This window comes from Ips typographus, linkage group LG10 (genome assembly GCF_016097725.1).
Source record: "Ips typographus isolate SLU linkage group LG10, UJ_Ityp_2.0, whole genome shotgun sequence".
Lineage (NCBI taxonomy): Eukaryota > Metazoa > Arthropoda > Insecta > Coleoptera > Curculionidae > Ips > Ips typographus.
In genome coordinates, this window is record NC_138431.1 from 5,677,111 (window position 1) to 5,689,869 (window position 12,759).

The following is a 12,759-nucleotide window of genomic DNA, read 5'->3' on the forward strand; positions in this document are numbered from 1 at the left end:
ACCCTGAAAAGTTTTACTTTGTAGAATCATGTGCAAGTTTGCTGGGTTTATACAGCGCACAATGCACAAGAAATCACAAGGGTTTCTTTTTGGTGTTTATACAGTCGCACAACATATAATTTTTAAGGCTATTTCATATCCTAGGAAGTAAAAAAATAATGTCCAGAACTTGATCCAGACTAAAAAGCGTTGCATTTAGAAAAAAGCAGGTGAAATTAATGCAACACTTACTTTGCTTTGATTGGCTTGGCTCTGCATTACAATCCTTTCATGTTCTTATTCTGAAATACAGTTTTCCTGAAGGTGTGAGGGGTAAATTTGTAAGCAAATTCAAAATAAACAAACGGACTGACACAAAAAGAAAAAAACTGATTGACACAACACGGGTAATACGATAATTGTCTAACAGATGGCGTATTATGGCTGTCTAGCGTCATCTGTCGATTACGGTTGCGCGCTCCGAATTTACACGGAACGCGGTTCGTGAAAATAGGCTTTCAACAATGTTATCGTTGCTCTGGTTTTCTGGCTTCAAATTTGCGTTGTTCTATGAGAATGATATTTTTTCAGTAACCGTGTATATTTACCAGTCCGAATAATCGGTTAACCTGGCTAGGAAACGATACACATCCTATGTTTACCTTATTAGGCTTTCACTGTGTCATCTGTCAAAAATCGTGATATCCATGGCACACTAATTAAAAATTCAAACACGTTGGAAAAGGGGAAAAAAAAAAAATTTTAATAACAACAATATATTAGAATTCTCCATACTTAGAAAGCCAACACAAACCGACCATGCCTGATGGTTCCAACCACCACTGGCAACACAAGATGGCAGGGTTCAGGTGTTATTATTCCATGCTATTTCCTGCATAGAACAACCTTCTGATAAATAACTGAAAAACAGAACTGGCAATACTACACATTTTTATTTGGAATTGAGAATATACTTACTGCAGAGTGAGGGCAAGACCTTGTTTTGGGCTAATTAGATTTTTTGTCTTGTCTTTCTGCAGGAATGGCCCCACAAGAGCTAATAACTTGTGGAACAGTTCTGGAGTCACACGCGTATATTTGAAAAACTGCTCTGTATCATGTTTTTCCTGCAAACTAAACTATTTTTTCAAAAACACTATGTTCATTGCGTTTTCTATTCATAGGTCGCGTTTTAAACCTCCGTATTCTCTCCTTTTCTTGACATCTTAAGCTTAATGCTGAAGCTGCAGCACCCATCAAGAAGCCCCAATTGTTGCCAAGGTTCCATCTGCAACTGTTTAATAAATTCTTGATGTAAAGAGAAACTAGCTCTAGATAATTTTTACCACTAAACTCTGTTTTTTCCGTAGACACTTCAACTGTTTTTATTGCACTAAATGACCAAAAAATCACAAATACAAAATCAACAACAAACAATCCAAATCCACCATTCATAAACAAAACAATAACACAATACAATGACGGACGGCGGATGTCAAAATATGACATTACGAAATTTATAAAAATATCAAGTAGGCCATATTTTCAGCGCGGTGTTGCCAAAATCCAGCACCGTCGACAAAATTAATTTTCTTCTTGGATTATTATTTTGGATATTTGCGCATGCGTACAGCTGTTTTCGCATAAGAATTGCGTCGAAAGTTAAAAATTATGAACTTTCTATGCGGTATTGTGCGCTGTATAAACGACAGTAGGCATTACTGTAAAGCCAACTTTCTATGTTATGCATTGTGCGCTGTATAAACCCAGCTTAATAACAAGAACAACAAACCTAAAAGGAGCGTGTTGTCCGAATCGTTTACCGCAAAACTCGCACGAGTACGGTTTCTCACCGGTGTGCACTCGTTCGTGAGTTTTTAGGTAAGACTTGACCGGAAATCGTTTACCGCACCAGGTGCAGACGAAGGGTAACTCGCCCCGGTGCACTCTCAGGTGCTCCAGGAGTTTCGCTTTTTCCGTGAAGGTTTGTCCGCAACTGTCGCATAAAAATGCCTTCACTTTTTTCGGTTTTTTCAGTCTCTTGTAGCAAATATCGACGTGTTCCTTTAGCGCTTCGGGACGGTAGAAGTAGCGGTTACAGGTGCGGCACTCGTTTTCGATTTTGTTTCCCGTCGTACCTACCTAGAGTTCCATTTTCTAAATTAATAATGTTTAGAGATGTAAAAGAGGAAAATTTCCATTTTTTTGGAAATTTCCGGAAAATTGCTTAAATGTCAAACTTATCATACATTCTAATGAGATAGTTTAAGATATCAAGTTTAATAATTAAAAGTACCTACATTAAACATTATTATTGAATTATTTTTGAATTTTCGGATTTTCCAATTTTTTCCGAAAAATTACTTAGGAAGCTTTCTGAAAAATTTTTTTTTCAGAAAAATATATTTCTGAAAAAACCAACCATAGGAAAACCGTGTAACGGACAGAGAAACGTAGGTAATTGCATGCGCGGGAGAAAGACAGGAAACGAAAACGACGGTATTGAATACTTGGCGTTTGGCAACAGCGCGCTGAAAATATGGCCTACTTGATATTTTTTTCGTTTTCTGTCTTTCTTCGCGCATGCAATTACCTACGTTTCTCTGTCCGTTACACGGTTTTTCTATGGTCGGTTTTGGATTTACCACACCTGTATATCCTCCTTCTGGACAACTCATTCCCGGTATAAAAGCTTAAATTTTTCGATAACGTGACATTTCTACTATATGTGGTATACAGGGTGATCAAAAGACAATTTCAAGGGCTACAAATTGATATATTGAACCACCCTGTAACTGTTATAATAACAGAGTTATGGGCTGTCACAGTAAAAACTGTCAAAATCAAACTTAAACTCAAAATAATCGAGTTATTGACAATAGAATGGAGTAGTTTACAGGGTGATTCAATGAATTTTTAACATCCTTGCAACTTGTTTAATTTTCATTTTATAAAAAAAAAATACCAAATATGAATTTTGTAGATATTTGCGTCTACTTTATTCCTAGATCAGTATACAGGGTGTCCCAAATTTGAGCAACAAACCAAACTTATAATTTTTTATTCAATTTTTGGAATCTACGTCAAATTCTAGGCCTACTTGATGTAAAATGTTTGTATCGATATTCAATTGTTTTTGCTTTAACAGCCTTACTTTGACCACCCTCGTCGAAAGCAAAAATTCTCAATTTGAGCGAAATTTTGGTGCACTTTTCCAGAAAACCGTCCATAACTCGCTTATTTGAAACACCCTGTACAAAACCACCGTAGACCAAAAGAAAGCTAATGAATGTGGCTATCACGTGACGTTGAACGGGCATGGCTAAGTTGCCCCGTTTAGCCTCTAGAGGGCGTCAAAGTTGACTCTCGTTTTTTACAGTTTTTACTCAATATCTCAAGAAGGTTTCAGGTTAGAGGTTTGAAATTTTTATCACCAATGCAACTCGATGGGATGCAACTTTTACCTTCTATACACTTTTTTGATACTATGCACCCTTTGACCTTGAAAAATTAAAAACTAGAATTGTCAAGAATTTTCAAGGGTGATACCTTCTGATTTTTTTTTGAAAATTTTTTATTTTCAAAATTAACCTCAACTGCTTAAATACCTTCAGGTTAATAGTACAAAAATGACGTAAAGTGTCATTTGCCAAAATGTCATTTTGCAAGAGTGCCACACCCTAAAGTGTCAAAATTGACATAATTTCAAAATCATCTTCGGAACGGTGCCAGTTAGAGCAAAATAGACGTCAGATTGGTGTTCCCCAGGTTCGAATTAGTTCAAAAAATTACTTTGATTGAGAAAAATCCAAAATAGTTGCCGTTAGTACAGTAGGGCCAAAAAATCCTTAGTTTAGATTAAATTTTCGTGCACTTTTCCAGAAAATCGTCCATAACTCGCTTATTTGAAACACCCTGTATAAAACCACCGTAGAACAAAAGAAAGCTAATGAATGGAGCTATCACGTGACGTTGAGCGGGCACGGCTAAGTTGCCCCGTTTAGCCGCTAGAGGGCGTCAAAGTTGACTCTTGCTTTTTACAGTTTTTACTCAATATCTCAAGAAGGTTTCAGGTTAGAGGTCTGAAATATTTATCACAAATACACCTCGATGGGATGCAACTTTTACCTTCTATACACTTTTTTGGTACCACGCACCCTTTGACCTTGAAAAATTAAAAACTAGAATTGTCAAGAAGTGATATTTTTCAGAAAATTTTCAAATCCAACCTCAACTGCCTAAATACTAACTCAAGTTAATAGTAGAAAAGTGTAATTTTTTCCAGAAAATTACCAAAAAATTTAATTTTCCATATCATGATAATGTTCTCACCTGGTGGTTTCTCACTTGGTGCACGTGCAAATACTTCTGGTAGACGAATCCTTTCAGACACACCACGCACACGTAGGGCTTTTTGCCCTGATGCAAGTTGCGGTGTTCTTCGAACGGTTTGGTGTGTTTGAATCCTTTACCGCACTCTTTGCAATAGAAGGGAAACTGTTTTAGATGCACGTAGTTCAGATGCGCCTTGAAACTGTACGTCCCTGAATTGGCAGTGACGTAGGGACAAAAAGGACATTTAATTCTTCCTTCAGGATCATGACTAGCGGAGTGCAATCCTAAATCTGAGTGTGTACGGAACGTAAGTGGACAAACTGGACACTTGAGCACTATTTTGTGAATGTCCGCGTGCTTTTTGGCTTCCTGTTCTCTCTGGAATTCTGCACCACAAACGTCGCAGATGAACAATTCTTGATTCGAATCAAACTTGTAGAACAGTTCCTCTTCTACAATCTTCCTTGATTCAGTGGGGATGTTTCGTTTGCTCAAACTGGATCTAGTTGATCGACGTGTACGTCTAAAAACAGATAAGTTAGTATGAAGTGTAATTACCCAAAACCAGCACTGGAGTTACCCCTTGGAGCATCTTAGTCCTGAAATCCTGTTTGGGTAATTAAAAACAAACTAGTGTTTGAATCTGTATTTTTTATTACTAATTTACCTAAAAATTACATAGTGGAGGAAACTTGAGTTGGCAACCGATTAGTGAAGTTAAAAACTTAGAAGATTTAACTAAAAACAACTTTAATACCACAACAAATTCACACTAGTGCGGTAAAGCACCCAACGAGTACAATAAAACATTCGTTATCGTTCTAGTTGCTGTAAAATCTTTCATTATCAAAGTTACAGAGATTTCTGTGTAGATCGTAGATAAAATATTGTACATTACCAGTGTGGTATGGCTAATGCTATAAAATTGTTCATACCACACTAGTAATGTAAATAACTATTAACTACAGTGTTTAATTTTGCAAAAAAAATTAAACTGCTCTTCAAAAAGAATGTCAATTTTTAGTCATTTTTGAACGGCTGTTTCTTCGAATTGGTTCACTCGATTTTAATAATTTTTTTGAAGATCAAAAGGTGTTTTCTTCCTCTTTCTGATGACGTAAATGATTTTTTTGAAAGTTGTCACGGATCCGAGTATACAGGGTGTGACTGAAGTATAGTATGATTAGGATATTCAAAAAACGAAGTATAGGATATTCAAAAAATGAAAAATTTAGTCCAACGAGTCGTTTACTTGCAAAATTTCAAAAATGGGGTTATTTTTACTTTTTTTTTTGTTTTTAATTTCTTAAGAAACGTAAAACCACCCAATTTAAGTAAAAATCTTAGTCTGCCTTATACAGGGTGGCCCAAATGATGATGTTCAGGTGATTTTAATGGAAAATTGTTTAACCATCCAATTAACACTACATTTAGACGTTTTCCTCAAATTCAACAATTTCTTTTTTGCTGAAGAAATACGAAAAAAGCCAAATTACACTTAAAACTACCCAATTGAATTGGTAGTCCATTATCCTACGTGAAAGTAAAAACACTAATCGATTTCCACTAAATGTATTAAATTTTTAGTTTGGGTCACCCTGTATACTTAAATTGGGTAGTTTTAAGGTTAAATTAATAACAAGAGAAGTAAAAATGACTCCATTTTTGAAATTTTACAAACACCAAAGTGGCTAAAACGTCTTGAACAACAGGGTGGTCAAAAGACAATTTCATGGGCTACAAATTAGTATATTGAACCACCCTATAATTGTCAAAATAATCGAGTTATTGACAATAGAATGGAATAGTTTACAGGGTGATTCCATGAATTTGTAACATCCTTGTAACTTGTTTAATTTTCATTTTATAAAAAGAAATACCAAATATGAATCTTGTAGATATTTGCATTCCTAGATCAGTATACAGGGTGTCCCAAATTTGAGCATTAAACCAAACTTATAATTTTTTATTCAATTTTTGGAATCTACGTCAAATTCTAGGCCTACTTGATGTAAAATGTTTGTATCGATATTCAATTGTTATTGCTCTAGCAGCCTTACTTTGACCACCCTCCTCGAAAGTAAAAATCCCAATTTGAGCGAAATTTTGGTGCACTTTTCCAGAAAATCGTCCATAACTCGCTTATTTGAAACCCTCTGTATAAAACCACCGTAGAACAAAACAAAGCTAATGAATGGAGGTATCACGTGACGTTGATTGGGCACGGCTAAGTAGCTCCATTTAGCCGCTAGAGGGCGTCAAAGTTGACTCTCGTTTTTTACAGTTTTTACTCAATATCTCAAGAAGGTTTCAGGTTAGAGGTTTGAAATTTTTATTACAAATGCACCTCGACGGGATGCAACAATTACCTTCTATACACTTTTTTGGTACCACGCACCCTTTGACCTTGAAAAATAGAAAACTAGAATTGTCAAGAATTTTCAAAAGTGATACCTTCTGATTTTTTTTAGAAAATTTTTTATTTTCAAAATTAACCTCAACTGCTTAAATACCTTCAGGTTAATAGTACAAAAATGACGTAAAGTGTCATTTGTCAAAATGTCATTTTGCAAGGGTGCCACGCCCTAAAGTGTCAAAATTGGCATAATTTCAAAATCGTCTCCGAAACGGTACCAGTTAGAGCAAAATGGACGTGAGATTTGGGTTTCCCAGGTTCAAATTAGTTAAAAAAATCACTTTGATTGAGAAAAATCCAAAATAGTTGCCGTTAGTACAGTAGGGCCAAAAAACTTGTAATTTAGATTAAATTTTCGTGCACTTTTCCAGAAAATTGTCCATAACTCGCTTATTTGAAACACCCTGTATAAAACCACCGTAGAACAAAACAAAGCTAATGAATGGAGGTATCATGTGACGTTGATTGGGCACGGCTAAGTTGCTCAGTTCAGCCGCTAGAGGGCGTCAAAGTTGACTCTCGTTTTTTACAGTTTTTACTCAATATCTCAAGAAGGTTTCAGGTTAGAGGTCTGAAATTTGTATCACAAATGCAACTCAATGGGGTGCAACTTTTACCTTCTATACACTTTTTTGGTATCACGCACCCTTTGACCTTGAAAAATAAAAAACTAGAATTGTCAAGAATTTTCAAAGGTGATACCTTCAGATTTTTTTCAGAAAATTTTTTATTTTCAAAATTAACCTCGTCTGCTTAAATACCTTCAGGTTAGTAGTACAAAAATGACGTAAAGTGTCATTTGTCAAAATGTCATTTTGCAAGAGTGCCACGCCCTAAAGTGTCAAAATTGACATAATTTCAAAATCATCTTCGGAACGGTGCCAGTTAGAGCAAAATGGACGTGAGATTTGGGTTTCCCAGGTTCAAATTAGTTCAAAAAATCACTTTGATTGAGAAAAATCCAAAATGGAGGTTAGTATAGTAGGGCCAAAAAATCTTAGATTAAATTTTCGTGTACTTTTCCAGAAAACCATCCATAACTCGCTTATTTGAAACACCCTGTATAAAACCACCGTAGAACAAAAGAAAGCTAATGAACGTGACTATCATGTGACGTTGACCAGGCAGGGCTAAGTTGCCCCGTTTAGCCGCTAGAGGGCGTCAAAGTTGACTCTCGTTTTAAAACACAAATCGATTTCCACTCAATGTATTAAATTTTTAGTTTGGGTCACCCTGTATAACGCAGATTAAGCTTTTTACTTAAATTGGGTAGTTTTAAGATTAACCTTGCTAATCCCTGACTTTTTCCACAAAAGATTTGAAAAAATGGTTAAATTAATGACAAGAGAAGTAAAAATGACTCAATTTTTGAAATTTTACAATACAATTTGCATTCACCAAACTGGCGAAAACCTCTAGAGATATTGGCCACAAGACTTTTTGGTGAGAAATGGCGTCACAACTACACCTAGTACACTTGGATCTGTGACAACTTAGGTCATCAGAAAGAGGAAGAAAATACCTTTTGATCTTCAAAAAAATTATTAAAATCGAGTGAATCAATTTGAAGAAACGGCAGTTGAAAAAAGAGCCACATATCATAAATTTTCGTTTTAATGACTGGAATCGAAAGAATAGGAACAAAAAACTAATTTTTCACATTCTTGAAGAAAAAATTATGGTCGTAAATGTTCCTCCATTAGTTTGAATTTGTCCATTAAATTTAAAAGATCTGTTTTGGCGCCCGTGTGACGTACGTAATTCTGGGCGATTTTATTGGCTATGTTGCACGCCAACTGTTTCACTTCTTGTCGCTGATTGGTTGATAGTGTAGTACGTCACCGGCGGCGGGCGTTTAAAACATGAGATTAATGTAGTTTTTATCAGCATTTTTTTTCTATTTAGACTTAATATTTTTGAAAAGAAAAAAATACGGGTGTAATATTTTCAATCCGTCTTTGTAGTTATGAAATAAAAAAAAATTGTGGGACCCATTTTGCTGTCCCATTCGTTTTGACGAGCAGTTGTAAAGTCTCTAGTTCAATTCATCCACTAATGCACTAGTAAAAAGAAGTTTTGAGTAACTGTAATGGTTTTTACATTGTGAATGGCTTGAAGTGAAAAAAATGTTTTTTTCTACTTCAAGTCAAGCAAAATCGACTGTAGGCACATACAAATAATCCCCATAGTCCGAACCGAGCCCTAGTCGTCCAGGACAATTTTTCATGTGACTTTTCCGCATTTGATTGGTAATGAAACCTTTCTTACAAAATTTACACTGGTACGGTCTTTCTCCAGTGTGAATTCGTAAATGAACACTGAAAGGTCCCGGTTGTCTGAAACATTTCCCGCAGTACTCGCACGAGTACGGTCTTTCTCCCGTGTGAATCCTTTCGTGTTTTTTCATTGTGTCTTTACCGGTGAAAGCCCTACCACAGAAACGACACTCAAACGGTTTCAAACCTTGATGCATGGCCCTGTGGTGCCGCTCTAAACGATACTTGGAACTGAAATACTTCCCGCACGTGTCGCACAAAAGCGGTTCCTGCGAGTGCGATTTAGCTGGGGGGCTTAGAAGACGTCCTCCCATCGAAGGTTCCACGTCCACCGTCACTTTGTGATAGTTTTTCTGGTGGTGTTGCAATTTTTTCGGGTCGTTGAAGGTTTTTAAGCAAACTACGCAAACCGCTTCGTCGCTGCCAATTTCCACTGGATGTTCGTTTTGAATGTGAAATGTTAGGTCACCTTTTGATTTAGTCGCATACAACCAGCAACAAGGGCATGTCATTATAGTGTTTGCGTTGTGTTTAGCTGTGTGGAATCCAAATTGAATTAAAGACTCGAAAGATTTGTGACAAGTGTCACAAGTAAAATTGGGGTGACTTTTCATGTGTTCATCCATGGCGGATTTAAAGTCGAATTTGTCGTCACACTTGCTGCATACGTACATGTTGATGATACGGTCGAAACGGTACGATTCAACGGATTTTGGTGGTTTTTTTGGTCCCAAATACTCGTTTAGAACGCACTTTTCTGTGTGACTGTCGAGCAGTTCTTGGGTGGAGAAAATTTGCGGACACCTGGGACATATAAAGAAAAACTTGGTGTCGTTGGAGCTTTTTCTGCCGTTTCGCAACGAGTAACTTTTCTCCGAACTTTTCACCACTTTAGCCCGAATTCCAGGTAATTTACTGAGCAAATCTTCCGGATCAATTTCTTCCCCCTTCGATTTCTTCACCTTAGGACAACCGCGTTTCAGGTGAGCTTTGAGCGTTACCAAACTGCCAAATTTCCTACGACAATCCGAACATTTTAATGGAACTTTACTGGAACTTTTCGCTCGATTGCATTCCGCTTCTATGTGCTTGGTTAGTCCAGCCAAACTGGGGAATTTCAGGTGACAGTGCGAGCATTGAAATGAGATTCCAGGTAACGGTTTCTTAGCTGACACCTTTTTTATTTGCAGTAAACTAGAAAAATAAATAAAATGTTAGTACTATTTTAAACAACAAGTCAATTGGATGGACCAATTATTCAAAGTTGAACTATATAATGAACGGGCGCATTCACCAATTGTCAAGAAAATTAAAATCAACCTTTTTTTTTAGTAGTAATCATTTGGGAATGTATTTTTTTATGTAACATTAGATTATTCGAAACCTTTATTAGGCACTATGTAATAAATTAATATTACGACCCCTTTAAGGACCACAGTTGTTAAGTTTAGCACAAGCGTAGTGAAAATAACAACATTTATGGTAAACTTAACAGCAGTGGAATAATACGACCACATACAATCTGTAAGCACCATAAAAATATGGTATAACACTACCTACATGTATCAGATGGAGTGTATGTTATCAAAAAAAAAGAAAAAAATAAATAAATACAATATTACACAGGGTGGTCCAGTTTTAAATGTCCTATCATTATGTAATTTTCCTGAAGAACGCTTTTTGGAACAAGTAATCATGAAATGAGTACTAGTTATGTGATGTGAATGACATGCGTCAAATCTGGTCGTCTGTGATGAATTTTTGACACTGAAAATAGTCAAAAAACAGGATTTTTGGACTAATTTTTCTAGATTAGAAGAATATAGGAATTTTCAAACTAATTTAATTCTAAAAATTAGTGTTCAAGACTAATATCGTAGCATTTAATGCCAAAATTGTTGAATTTCATCAATGAAGAGTCTGAAACTTAACTTTTACTACAAAAAATGGTTTAAAATTCGATTTTTCAGTCTTAAAGCACAGTGAGTCAATTTAACACTGACAAAGCGTGAAATGGCATGTTTAAGCTTATGGAGAATGTAAAAATAGTTTTTTTAAGTCTGCTATGTCAAAAACTTGGTGAAGATAACCCTAAAACTCGATTTTCCAAGCTGAAAACAGTTTTACAGCCCTGAAAACAGTTCAGAGTTGTAAGAAAATTAAAAACAAAGTAAAACAACTTGAAAAGTTAGTCTTCAAGTCAATTTTCATGAATCTAACGTCAATATTCCGTATTTAAGACTATTTTCAAGACTAAAATGTGGAAATGTATTATCAAATTATGAAAACTTACTTCAAATGCAAATTTTAAGGTTTTGAGGTCACTTTTCATGGATTCAGTCACTTTTTGGTGTCCAAGCCAATTTTCAAAGTGAAAATGTGTAAATTTGTAGTCAAAAATTCTAGAAAAAGCAGTTTTTCATGGCTACAAGTCAATTGTCAAAGCTAAAGTCTTTCAGTTTGTCTGAAAACTGTGAAAACTGACTACAAAGCCAATTTTTAAGCTTCTCAAGTCAATTTTCACCGTTTCCAAGTCAATTGTCAAGGCTAAAGTCTTTCAGTTTGTCTGAAAACTGTGAAAATTGACTACAAAGACAGTTTTTAAGTCTCTCAAGTCAATTTTCATGAATCTGATGTCAATATTCCGTATTTAGACACTAAAATGTCGAAATGTATTTTCAAATTATGAAAACTTACTCCAAATGCAAATTTTAAGCTTTTGATGTCACTTTTCATGGATTCAGTCACTTTTTGGTGTCCAAGCCAATTTTCAAGGTGAAAATGTGTGAATTTGTAGTCAAAAATTCTAGAAAAAGCAGTTTTTCATGGCTACAAGTCAATTGTCAAGGTTAAAGTCTTTCAGTTTGTCTGAAAACTGTGAAAACTCACTACAAAGACAGTTTTTAAGTTTCTCAAGTCAATTTTCACCGTTTCCAAGTCAATTGTCAAGGTTAAAGTCTTTCAGTTTGTCTGAAAGCTGTGAAAATTGATAAAAATCATGAAAATTAGTTTAAAAACTAAAAAATGAGCAAAATCATGAAAATTGATCAAAATCATGAAAATTGGTTCAAAAACTAAAAAAAGAGCAAAATTATGAAAAGTGATAAAAATCATGAAAATGACTACAAAGGCAGTTTTTAAGTCTCTCAAGTCAATTTTCACCGTTTCCAAGTCAATTGTCAAGGCTAAAGTCTTTCAGTTTGTTTGAAAACTGTGAAAACTCACTACAAAGACAGTTTTTAAGCTTCTCAAGTCAATTGTCAAGGCTAAAGTCTTTCAGTTTGTCTGAAAACTGTGAAAACTCACTACAAAGACAGTTTTTAAGCTTCTCAAGTCAATTTTCACCGTTTCCAAGTCAATTTTCAAGGCTAAAGTATTTCAGTTTGTCTGAAAACTATGAAAACTGGTTCCAAAGACAATTTTTAAGCTTCTCAAGTCAATTTTCAAGGCTACAGTCTTTCAGTTTGTCTGAAAACTGTGAAAACTGACTACAAAGACAGTTTTTAAGTTTCTCAAGTCAATTTTCACCGTTTCCAAGTCAATTGTCAAAGCTAAGTAAAATTTATGTATGTTAACTTATTTTTTGATGGGCTATCAAATTGTGACTTACTGACATTTAAAACTAGACCACCCTGTATAAGGTACTTGATGGAAAAAGTTCGAGACGGTATCAGTTTAGTTCACTGTTCACGTGACTGCGAAGTAGTGCGGTGTTTCAAACCTTGATTGGTACTATCACAGTTTAGTTACAGA

At 35.4% G+C, this 12,759-nt stretch overlaps 2 long non-coding RNA genes across 3 annotated transcripts; one reads left to right on the forward strand and one right to left on the reverse strand.

Moving 5' to 3' along the window:
• Positions 1–9: 9 nt before the first annotated feature.
• LOC145734825 (uncharacterized) lies at positions 10–1,765 on the reverse strand. Of its 2 annotated transcripts, XR_014179500.1 has the most exons (4): positions 1,326–1,765; positions 958–1,267; positions 232–899; positions 10–179 (listed from the first exon to the last, which is right to left on the reverse strand). It is a non-coding gene; the product is annotated as an uncharacterized LOC145734825 (long non-coding RNA). The 2 variants fall into 2 exon arrangements; XR_014179499.1 differs by having other exon boundaries at positions 10–899.
• A 9,977-nt stretch (positions 1,766–11,742) lies between these two features.
• Positions 11,743–12,135, forward strand: LOC145734826 (uncharacterized). The gene is made up of 2 exons (XR_014179501.1): positions 11,743–11,854; positions 11,957–12,135. It is a non-coding gene; the product is annotated as an uncharacterized LOC145734826 (long non-coding RNA).
• The last annotated feature ends 624 nt before the right edge of the window (positions 12,136–12,759 follow it).